The following is a 12,837-nucleotide window of genomic DNA, read 5'->3' on the forward strand; positions in this document are numbered from 1 at the left end:
TTTCACATGTGAGGAGAATAATATGTTACCTCTCACATGTGACTTTTTCAAATGTAAAAACCTCTCTCTCTCTCTGATGTGCAATTGCAGTTTTACATGTGAAAAACGTTCAAATGTTATCAAGGCTAGTTTCATGGTTGAAATGTTGCATCCCCATGGTTGTCACATTTATTTCACATTAGATAAAGTTTTCACATGTGCAGTTTCATGTTATCAATTTTCATTTACATGTTATCTATCACATGTTATCACATTAACTTGAAGAAGAAAAATAAGAAACCTGCACGCCGCTCTTGATAGTATCACTGCTCTTTAGTAAGCATTACGTATCACATTACGTTGTCACATTAACTTAAAATAAGATCAAATGTGATCACATGTGAAACTTATGATCACGTGTAAAATGAATTAGTTTGTTTCATAGGGGATTCTAATTGACTTGTATTTTCCCTTTTTGCGTTCATAGTCCGTCCATCCGTTGAACATTAAACCAGCATTGTCCGACAGCTTCTACTGATTAGGCAGTGTGAGTATCACTCTGCATGTTTCCCCTCATTAACAGAAACCGTGTCCTGATTACTCCCGGCCCAGGGTTTAAAGTTGCCTAATGTCTGATTCGTTCCTGTGTCACGCCGCAGCCGGAGGGCAGTGAGGATAATGAATGGGTGGTATATAGCCTATATACCACGGCTAAGGGCTGTTCTTACTCACGACGCAAAGCGGAGTAATTGGACACAGCTCTTAACGGTGGTATATTGGCCATATACCACAAACCCCCGAGTTGCCTTATTGCTATTATAAACTGGTTACCAACGTAATTAGAGTAGTAAAAATACATGTTTTGTCATACCCATGGTATACGGTCTGATATACCACGGCTGTCAGCCAATTAGCATTCAGGGATCGAAGCACCCAAGTAAAAACTACACAGTGACTTGAAAGAATAGACTAGCCTAATCAAAGGGGAGGAAACGTAACTTTGACTAAAGTTATATGGCCATGGGGTGTGAATTAAATGTATTGAACTTGTTAACTGATAATAACCTACTCAGCTCTTCCAAACACAGAGATCCAACTGTGTATCCATGGGCCTGTACCACCAGCGAGTTCCGTTCCTTCAGATTTAGCTTATCAATACCCAGCTAGCACATAACGTTTTTAGAACCATATGTTTGTTAGAGCTTGGCTGTCCTATGGTTAATTTGCATATAGCCTTCCCACAACTTTCTGGGAATGGTGCAGATTATAGGATAGTTGCTTGGCTTTGGAGCATTCTATGCACATTTAAAGGAACTTGACAAAAAAAAACAAATATTTGTAAAGAACAATTTTCTTGGTATTTCATTATTTTAACAGAACTTTCCTAAAAGTTCAAACATGGTTACATTTATTTTCAACTTTGGAATGTTCTAGGAATGTTCTCCAACTGGTTTGACATTGGGAATGTTGGCAAATATTTCAGATAATGTTAAGAAAACGTTCCTCTGTGGGAATTTCAGTACTTCAGCATAACGTTTCGTACAGATTGCCTCATGGTTCTATTTAAAGTCATGTTCTCAAACTGTTCTGAAAACTTTAAGAAAACGTTTTATAAAAACCACAAGAAAACTTTCATTTAGAATGTTATTAAACATATACATTCCATTCTCAGCTTCAACAAAACTCTATTCTCTACCTTGTTAAGTGTGGTCAGATGTGTTGGCCACACCCACTAATTGGCCACACCTGATCTTAATGGGTGCTTGTTTCCTTTGCAATGGGATCTGTTTGAATATAATAAAATGAACTCCTTTGTATGCGTAAGTAAAACATAGCATGCTAGCTCCATCCTGGTGGCGTAGTGGCCTAATTCCATTGATAGAAAACAGAAGATGACAGGGTCAAACAAATCTCACTGATGCCGTTTCACAATAAAAAGATACATGTGTTTGCATGATTAATGCCTAAGGAAATTAATTTCTATATGTGCTTGGAATTCAAAAAAGTTATCCTACAATAAACTAGCAGTTGTATTAAAAGTCTTATTGAAACATTTACTGAAAGTTTTAAGGAAGTTATTAAAAAACCTGTAAATAACATATCATTTCCATTCTTTGAACGTTAATAAAAACCTCCAAGGAAAGCGTTCAAGGAACCAGAGTGAAACGTTCTCAGAACCTCCTTGCAACTTAAAAATAAACATTCTTAGAACAGGCACATTTTTCACTTCTGATCTCAGAACAGAAAACGTCCAGTTTTACCGCTCAGGCAATTTATGGCTTCGTTCCCACAATCAATGTGAAACCAAAAACCTATGTTCCCACAACTTCCAAGGAACCAAATTTGCCAGCTGGGTATTGACCTATGAAACAAATCCTACAGTGTTCATTGCATTCAACTGATGGGCGGGAGATACAATACAAAGGAGAACTACCACGTTGCATGGACCGAATTGCATGTTAGCTAATTGTTCTTTTAAGCGGCTCGCAGAGGCTAATTATGTCGACACAGCCAAGGCCATTTGCATGATGGACTATCGCCACCTGCCTCGACACGAGTCGGCCCGCTGCCAGGGCAAACTATATAATTACCGAACAGCAGTGGGGCAATTTTTGACTGCCGTGCCTTTTGTGTCGCATGAATCTGTCTTAATTGCATATTTCATTAAATGTTCTAGAACAAAACTAATGTCGAACGCCTTCCAACGTCTCAACAGGTTCTAATGCTATAGCCGATCCAACCTCACACCTCACCCCCAGATATTTTTCATTCGGCTGCAGTTCTTTTTTTTCCTTTTGGTTTGAGTTAAATAGACGTGCTTTGCCTTTCGCAGCCCCGACCCGTATAGACCTGTTGGTTAAACATATACTTAGGAGGATTATTTTTAGTCTGAACTCATCATGCTGCCATGGCATGGTAATTCCGAGGTTATTTTGGAATAAAGTGTATTGATTGGATTGCTTGTTATTTTGGCTTGTTCCTGTTGGGGTAGTTATTTTAGGAACGTTTTAGCTCGTTTTGTTCACGCCCTCCGTAGGGCAATGGGTTGGCTATAGGCACTTCTCATCGTCTATAGGGCCTACAGAAGAATGCATTTTGGGTATGTGATATAGGGTTCCCATAATGCCTCCCTACGAAATTAAATGACAAGGCAATTTGTAAAATAGCGAATAGGGTAAAAATGTGACATTAGTGTTGGACATTACTACAATGGTAAATATCACCAAATTTTACATATTACAATGAGACCATGTTGATAATAAAACCCAATAACACAGTTTGCTCAATGTGTTCTTGATCTCCCATAATGATTTTCTGTGGGAATTCCAATATTTTCATATCCACGTTAGTCCTGATGAAGATTAACGGATGTTTTTGTTGTTGCTGTTCCAGGTCAATCGGAGCAACTGTCAAAACAACGTTTCTCTAACTTCAGTCAATTGTGTAAATGAGGCGCAAAATTGCCCAGCCGCATCTTTCCCGTAATTGGTGTGGTTGGTTCATTATTGCTGTATTAAAGCCTAATAACGCCTGTTTTCTCTATTTGACTGTGGCAGGGGAGGGAGAGCCTCCATTTCATCTCCTCTAAATACATTTATCCAGATCAGTAAACTCGTTGTGAGAGCAGACTGAAGCTCAGTAGGTGTCTTGCAATGTCCTCGAATTAAGTTACATTATGCTAAACCTTTTTGCCGTTTGAAATATAGAAACAGCTGCTTTAGTGGGGGATGGTGGGATTCGACAGTGAGACAGGGAAAAGAGACGATTACACGCCACTTAGTAAAGACCTCGTGTTAACACGTTTAGTAATGGCTCAGTAGCTACTAAAGGACTCCCGCTGGTACAGTAGCCTACAAGGCCATGCATGGCAAAGCCCCTGTTGGAGCGGGCTGATGCACCTCTTATTAATAAAAGCCTTCCCATACCTATAGCAGACCGTTTGTACCCCACAATTAAACAAGAGCAATAACATTGACGCGCATACTTCCACCACCCCCACCCGAATATATACAACTTGAATGTGATTGAATACTTATCAGACCCCATCATGTGAGCTTCTCCAGAAGGGGGAAGTGTGATGGGAGAGGGGCCCAGTCCCACATGGCATGTGGCTTCTCAGCTGTCTCAGAGCAGACTTTAGGTTAGCTCAGTCGGGCTGCCGGGCCACAGAGAAATGTGGCTAATTAACGTCTGTATCAATGAAAGCCTGTGATTGAGATGCTACACATGTCCACAGCCTCACTGACAGCCGTGCCTGCCTGACCTGGGTCTTGTTAAGTTCAGTAGTGCCTTTTTGTAAAGCGGCACTAAAGGATGTTTTGCAACCAACGAAAAATAAGTCCTATTTTGCGAGAGCACTATTGGTGATCTATGTCAACTGAAGTAGTCCTAGTACAACATCTTAAAAGTTCATCAAAGAAAAATGAAAATGTTTGTTTTATACTATAATACAATTTATATAAAGGCTAACGTAAGTATATTCGACTGATTCATTTGGAATAACATTTTCAGGAAATCGGGTGCTCATTTCCAACAATGACCCATAAAATCCGCAAAATAACCATTCCGTGTACATTTTAATGGCCATTTGAAAATAAAACCCAACTCGTCAATGGAATGATGCATTTTCTCACCCATACAACAACAAAAAATGGAGACATGACATTTCTACAATTCATGTCTCCTCTCCCTCCGCTCCTCGCCCATTCAGAATGCTGACTGATTGCAGCTAGACTAGACTATAGCCATTAAAATAATAATGTTCACAGAAGAAACAAAACCAAATGAAAAACGAAGGTATAAAAATGTGTCTTTTTGTTCCTTTATGAGGGAAAAGACTATTCAGCCGGGCTCTGAATGCGCTCCCTGCATTTCACTGCTGCAACAATTATGCTGAAAAGGTCAAGTATTATACAGCATCTTGTACTCCGCTTTGCATGACAAGACTACGTCCCAAATGGCAACCTATTCCCTATATATCCCACTAAAAGTAATGGACTATATAGGGAAAGGGATGCCATTTGGGATGGAGCCCAAGTATTTCACTTCGCAAATGAACCTCGGGTGCCCTGTTCGCACAATGGCTTCAAGATCCAGATAAATGTAGGACAATTAAAGATTTCTTGTTACCAGTTTGACAATAAGATTTACTAAAGAGGAGGTGATTGCAGTTACAGTGTAATTGTCCAATTTGTCATGTACAGCACAGTAAGGAATGCTTACTTAGTGTGATGTTGTTAAAATAACTCTTAGCAAGGAGGCAAAATTAAGTCGTTTTTACTAAAGTTCTTCCTTATTCAGAGTTACATTAACTGTCTTGTGTCAAACTGTCGAGAAATCAGAATAGCCAACAAGCGGTATTCACATTTGTGTATCAGATAGGCTTTTACCTATAAAAGTGTTCACAAACCATTTTGCAGATCGGTTCGAATTCGAGCTGGTAAACAATGCATTGACCTCAAACACAGATTTTTCAGAACCACATGAATCCTTTCCGGAGCAGTCCAACGTTTCTCTGCGCCATGCAGCCACCATGCAGACGCCTGGGCTATATATAGCCTACATAAGGTTTAAGTAGATTAAATAAAGCTTCACCCTCGACCAGTCACTCTTCATGCTTTACTATAGCAGATTGTGTTGATTCCAACATGGGTGACAGTCATTTTGAATTCTGACGCCGGGCGGTTTGGTAAACGCTCATCGCCTTGTGGATTGCAGAACCTTGGACAGCGCCAAATTGAGGCGTAGCTATTCCACCCCATACCCTGCTCCTAACGTCAAAGCTGTAGGCCTGTCCATAATAAGAAAACCAAAAATTGGGATTTTGAAAATAATCTTCAGGGATGTTGAATTTGACGTGAAATTGTTATTTGTACACATGGCTAACGAATAGTTTCTGTAGGCTACATGAGTAAAAGGCTAACGAAAATAACGAAATATCTCGTTTTCGGAAACGAGTAAGCTTATCTTATATGTTACTTGTTTTCAAAATCAGCATCATTAGGTAAGCTAGCAAGACTCGTAATTGATCTCACAAAGTTGCCGGTCAAATCTATCTAAAACAATCAAGGCAGACATCGTCCACGAAGTCGTCCTGTCAGTAGGGACAGCTGTCTGCACTCATTAAGGCCCAAATTAACCCACTTGTTATTGACATCCTCCTGATTCATCTATGAGTCAGTAACATGTGGAATTGTTTTAAGATGATCATACAAAGGATCATTTAGCTTTTTAATATTGAATTTGAGGACCCCTGTAGGTAGGCAATCAAATACACAGTAACAGTCGAAAGTTTGGAGACACCTATAGGGGTTTTCTTTATTTGTACTATTTTCTACATTGTAGAATAACAGTGAAGACATCAAAACTATAAAATAACACATATGGAATCACGTAGTAAGCAAAAAAGTGTTAAACAAATCACAATATATGTTATATTTGAGATTCTTCAATGTAGCCACCCTTTGCCTTGATGACAGCTTTGCAAACTCTTGGCATTCTCTCAACCAGCTTCATGAGGTAGTCACCTGGAATGCATTTCAATTAACGTTTTGCCTTGTTAAAAGTTAATTTGTGGAATTTCTTTCCTTCTTATTGCGTTCGAGCCAATCAGTTGTGTTGTGACAAGGTAGGGGAGGTGTACAGAAGACAGGCCTATTCGGTAAAATACCAAGTCCAGCTCAAATAAACTAAGAGAAACAACAGTCCACCATTACTTCAAGACATGAAAGTCAGTAAATACGGAACATTTCAAGAACTTAGAAAGTTTCTTCAAGTGCAGTCGCAAAACCCATCAAGCCCTATGATGAAACTGGCTCTCATGAGGACAGCCACAGGAAAGGAAGACCCAGAGTTACCTCTACTGCAGAGGATACGTTTATTAGAGTTACCAGCCTCAGAAATTGCGGCCCAAATAATTGCTTCACAGAGTTCAAGTAACAGACACATCTCAACATCAATTGTTCAGAGTTGACTGTGTGAGTCAGGCCTTCATGGTCGAATTGCTGCAAAGAAACCATTACTAAAGGACACCAATAAGAAGAAGAGACTTGCTTGGGCCAAGAAACACGAGCAATGGACATTAGACTGGTGGAAATCTGCCCTTTGATCTGATGAGTCGAAATGTGCGATTTTTGGTTCCAACCGCCGTGTCTTTGTGAGACACAGAGTAGTTGAACGGATGATCTCCACATGTGTTCCCACCGTGAAGCATGGAGGAGGAGGTGTGACGGTGTGGGGGTGCTTTGCTGGTGACACTGTCCGTTTATTTATAATTCAAGGCACACTTAACCAGCATGGCTACCACAGCATTCTGTAGTGATATCCCATTTGGTTTGCGCTTAGTGGGACTATCATTTGTTTTTCAATAGGACAATGACACAAAACAAACATCCAGGCTGTGTAAGGGCTATTTGACCAAGAAGAAGTGTGATGGTGTGCTGCATCAGATGACAAGGCCTCCACAATCACCAGACCTCAACCCAATTGAGATGGTTTGGGATGAGTTGGACCGCAGAGTGAAGGAAAAGCAGCCAACAAGTGCTCAGCATATGTGGGAGCACCTTGAAGACTGTTGGAAAAGCATTCCAGGTGAAGCTGGTTAAGAGAATGCCAAGAGTGTGTAATGCTGTCATCAAGGCAAAGGGTGGCTACTTGGAAGAATCTAAAATCTAAAATATATTTTGATTTGTTTAACACTTTTTTGGTTACAAAATGATTCCATATGTGTTATTTCATAGTTTTGATATCTTCACTATTATTCTACAATGTAGAAAATTGTAAAAAAAATAAAGAAAAACCGTTGAATGAGTAGGTGTGCCCAAACTTTCGACTTGACCTGTATTTATAAAACATTATTTGATAAAACATTGAATTTGGCCTTACTGATATCATGATATTACCCCTTAGAAACGCATTGAATAACTGATTCATACAGTACAAAGAAAAACAGATAGTCCAAAAATAAATCAAAAGGAAGTATGTTCTGAAGTGGTTGTCCTATATCTATGAGATACAAGAAAGCGCAGGGAATTTTTTTATGTTGAAATTATCTGTATAGCTTTGACATGGAAATGCCCCATTCACTTCCATTCCATTTTTCAGCCCCGTACCTGGTTACCTGCAGAGGAGTCCCATGACGCGCGTGGGGGTCGTAGAGTAAAACGGAGAACACCATCATTTTGTAGGCCAAACCATTCAAATACTACAGACATTTTCGTGAGAAGACCGATTATCCGGATGTCTCCCGTTCTGACAAACAGTGGATATATCTCTGCCACCTTCCACCGCAGATCAATCTTCATTTTTATGGGGATTGTTGTATTATGCTAATTAGAATCTAGGGGATATTATTAAAATATATCTGAAGTCAAAGGTGTAAAAATATCGAGGCCAAATGGGAGACACTTTCCAGAAAATGTTGGTTTGTTTTGCATGCCAGTTTGTTTAAAGCTCTGTTTACTTATTCCAAATATTTCCCTGATTGGAAATGCATGTGAAAATCAACGCTACCTCCAAAGAAAATGCCATATATGGTCAAAAGTTGTAACACTTGACTTAATTATCAATTGAGGAGCAAAACTTTGATGCGTTTAAGACAATTATGGTATTCCACTCAGAATTGGACCCCCCTTGATTAACATGGGATTCATTTATCACAGGCCTACAACTTAACCTGCAGTTAGCCATTCTACCTCTTGTTCCTCAACTAAATTATCCTCAACTAAGGTGGTCTAATGGCTATAGTGCACTGATAGTCTCGAAATAATGAGGGTATCTACAAGTTCTATAGGCTGCCCTAAATATATTTTTGCATTTTAAATGACAGTAAATAAGGGAAACAAACGCGCAACTCAAATATGATTGCCTTGAGATTAGGAACTAATTGCTTTTGGGTTGGTGGAGACCTGGGGAGTATAAAGCAAGGAGGACTTGCCGGAGTTGTACAATGTGTCTGTCTAAAGACCAGTCTTAAAGAGAGCAATGAGAGCACACACGCTTCCAACAAGTCATTCTGAACAGCTACAAGCCCAACAAAAAGACCACACACCGCGCCACAGACATGGTAATAATGTAAGCTTGAGCCTCTCAGAGCTCATCCTGAACAAAACCACACCAACAAAATACTTAATCGAACGCTTTTCTGTTCTATCTGATGCTGCAAAGGGTTCGTTTGAAAATGCCCCGAATTCTCACTGAATTCAAGTTTTAGGGAAATGGTAGGACTTTAGGACTATAGTACCAGATCCCAATAAAAATAGATATTGAGTTAGCAGACAGAGGACTGAATCTCTTTGGAAGTTGAGGAAGCTATGGTCATTTTGGGATTTCTCTCTTATAATAGAGCTATAGTCATAATTCCATGTAAGTATGTGTGAAATATTCAGACTAATTTCCAATCCACGAGCGGCGTTAATGGGTTCAAATCATGTGCTCCGGTGTATATCAAATTTCCTAATAATGTATTGAAATGGACAAACAATTGGAATGTGTTTACTCAACACAATTAAAACCAATAAAGTATTGATACAATGTTAATTAACTTATATCATACTAGTAGAAGATGGGTCGATTAAACAAGCAAACTACATCAGTTTGCAGACAGCGGAGATCTCATTTTACGCATGTCGCCATAGAACTAATATAGGACAGATGATGGGTTGGAAATACGTCTTATACGGTTGACATTTTCCTGGCAGGCATATATAGACTGCCACACAGACGGGATGTGATGCTTAGGCAAAAGGGAAGAACAATGCTGAGGGTGAGAGGTTGCCGTATATAATATCAAACATCAAATTGAGCTAGCACAGAGCAAATAGGCTCTATACCCAGAATGCTAGAGGCTTGTACAATATAGTTTATATAGAAAATAATCGACGAAAAGCCCAATTGGTTGAATGATCCACTTTAAGTGAAAAGTAGAGCGCCAATACAATCAGTGCCTCAGTCAAATCCATGCACAGCTGCGCTTTGACGCAGGGTTACGACAGGCGTTTGGTGCTCTGTTAATTCCGTTGACTATTCCTGACATTCGATTAGTAGCCTATATTTCAATTAAATATTAGTCTATTCGTAAAGTCCTAAAATCTCTTAAACAATGCTTATTCCAAATCATATTTAGCGAGATAAAGTGAACCGTGTAAGTCCACTGGGCACACACTGGTTGAATCAACGTTGTTTCCACGAAATTACGTGGAACCAACGTGGAATAGTGGGATGGATGATACGTCTGTAACTGAGCCGATAGATGTACCAGCGACTTGTTTTACAGCCAGGGAAACCTCACTGCACCTGTGCCATAATGCTGTAGCAGATTCAAAGGAAAACTGGCTACGCTAGGCTATTCACCTTGTGTGGAAGAAAGCTCTTGCTCAAAAACCCCATTGCGACCAAAGGCGTGCTTCCAATAATGGCTTGTCATAGCCCAACGCTGCAATGTAGCCAGGACCGGGCAAGCGCATGCACAACCACCTGTGTCATTAGTCTTATCAAAATCAATAAGCTATATTGAAACTAGGTTAATAATCCCTTTAGGTCAAATGCACAGTATTGAAAAGAGCATTGCACTAAATGTGAAGTGTTTACCATTGGTTGGCATGAGTCTGAAATGCTGATGATGTAGGATGTTTGCTTGTTTGAAGTGCAACTCTTGTGAGAGCTCATTAAAACATAATAATCGAGTATACAACTATACTTTTCTCCACTTGACAGAAGTGTTTGATGAGAGTATTATATTGTTCTTCATATGTTTGCACAATCTGCTGCTTGAATCAGCCGTTTGATAATTGGCAAAAGACGATCTCATGATGTCTGTCAAGTGTCTCAAGTTTACGTCTAAATATTCTAAAGAGCATAACGCAAATATCCTGTCATAATGCATGAAAATAAAGAGAATATAGTGTAACCGTGGGCGTCGTATAGCATACTGAAATATTTATTTAGGGGCTCAGTGCGGATAAGACTAAAGTATTTTGAGAAAGCACTTTGGGTCGTTGTTCAATCGCTTAGCATTTGCGGGGGGAGCACGTATTGGCTATATCAAACAAGTCATGACATAATAGACTTATCATAAAGACTACGAAATACTTGCAATTCCCATAATGATCACAATAATAAATCATATTAATATGAATAGTATTAATAATCTATACCAATATAATATCATAATATTAGTTGCAGGAAGTATGTTACATCAAGGTAATTAACAGCTAAATTACAAGAGAACACACAGCTAGTCCTTCCACACTATGGACCTATGGGCCCGTCTCAAACAATTCATTTGAAATGTACCATTTATATTCTGGAGTATGTTAAAACCTTTTCGATTAAGAACCGCAAAATCTCTGCCCCACGGCATGCAAGTGTTATGACGCGCTGGAGTCAAATGCATGAACATACTCAGTCAAAATAATATCCGATTGGATAGGTCTAGATTTAAGTCTCAATCCCCGTGCAAGGCTGGCAATTTCATGTGGTTTAGACTCGGGTCACTCTTCTGCGACATGTTTACATTGAAGTTTGCAACAAACCAAAAAAAATCTCATAAAAGAGACTATTAAAGAACCCACTGGGCACAGGCATCTTGTTCTGATTTACATTTGGTTGAGTTGTCAACAAAAGTGAATTCAACGTGAAATCAACAACAAATGAACCATGTCATTGGATTTTGGTTAAAAGTTGGGTGAAAAAAAAAACTTAAATTGGTGACTTTTTGCAAATCCACGTTTTCCACGTTGTTTCAAGTCATCACATTTTAAAAAATGTTTTTTGTTGAAATTATGTTGATTCAACCAGTTTTTGCACAGTGGGAAATAGTGACCAGGACCTACGTGCTATAGATTTAGAACAATTCAATAAAATAGGTAGGCTATCAAAAGTTTTTGTTGCAAATTCTATAGGTTAAAGGCGATTTATCAGTAGGCCTACCACGTAAAGAGTGGCTATGGGCACGCTATTTTCCTTTCAATCCCAGTTGACTGATTGATTATTGATAAACGTAAGCCTACCTCTGATAAGAAGCGAAGAGATTTGTCTTGCGAAGTTATTTGAGAAGAATACAGTTGTTTGGGCAGGGATTTGAACGATAAGACTTCCTTTCAGCCAACGCGTGTTTGATCCCCACTGTTAAAAAGAACGCCTCGGGGCCTCACCTAACTGACTCACCCAAACCAGAAACACACAGGCCCGCAGCCGAGAATACAAGAAAGTTAGAACCAAAGGGCCGCCGACAGCACACAATGGCCTGGCCTAGGTTTACTCAGCGTTATCCAAGTGAGATACTGTGTACACAATTATCCATTAGCTTAATATACGATTTGTGAAGAGCCGCGTTTTGTAGGAACGGTCACAGAGATCCATTAACCTTATTACGCACAGTCGTTGATGGTAGCTATAATAAACGTGACGAAAAAAACGTGGAATTGGGTTCGAGCTCTTACATGCAAAAGTTAGCATTAGGCTAATAGCAATGTAGGCTAGTCTACCAAGCAAGCATATTGTAACAGCAATTTGGATTACACCTAGTCAAGGAACAGGTTTTCATTAGTCATGCATTGCTTATAAGCCAATGTTGTGTGTGGTTAACATAGGCTATTCTAATAAAACAGCTAAATAATGTCGGTATAAATTGAGGCCTACTGAATCGACAAGCTAAAGTGGGTTATAGACACTGTTTTGGGGCAGCAGGTAGCCCATTGTTTAGAGCGTTGGGCCATTAACCGAAAGGTTGCTGAATCGAATCCCCGAGCTGACAAGGTAAAAATCAGTCGTTGTGCCACTGAACAATGCAGTTAACTCACTGTTCCTCGGTAGACCGTCATTGTAAATAAGAATTTGTTTTTAACGGACTTGCCTAGT

The sequence above is a fragment of the Oncorhynchus mykiss genome, chromosome 19 (genome assembly GCF_013265735.2).
Source record: "Oncorhynchus mykiss isolate Arlee chromosome 19, USDA_OmykA_1.1, whole genome shotgun sequence".
NCBI classification, from domain to species: domain Eukaryota; kingdom Metazoa; phylum Chordata; class Actinopteri; order Salmoniformes; family Salmonidae; genus Oncorhynchus; species Oncorhynchus mykiss.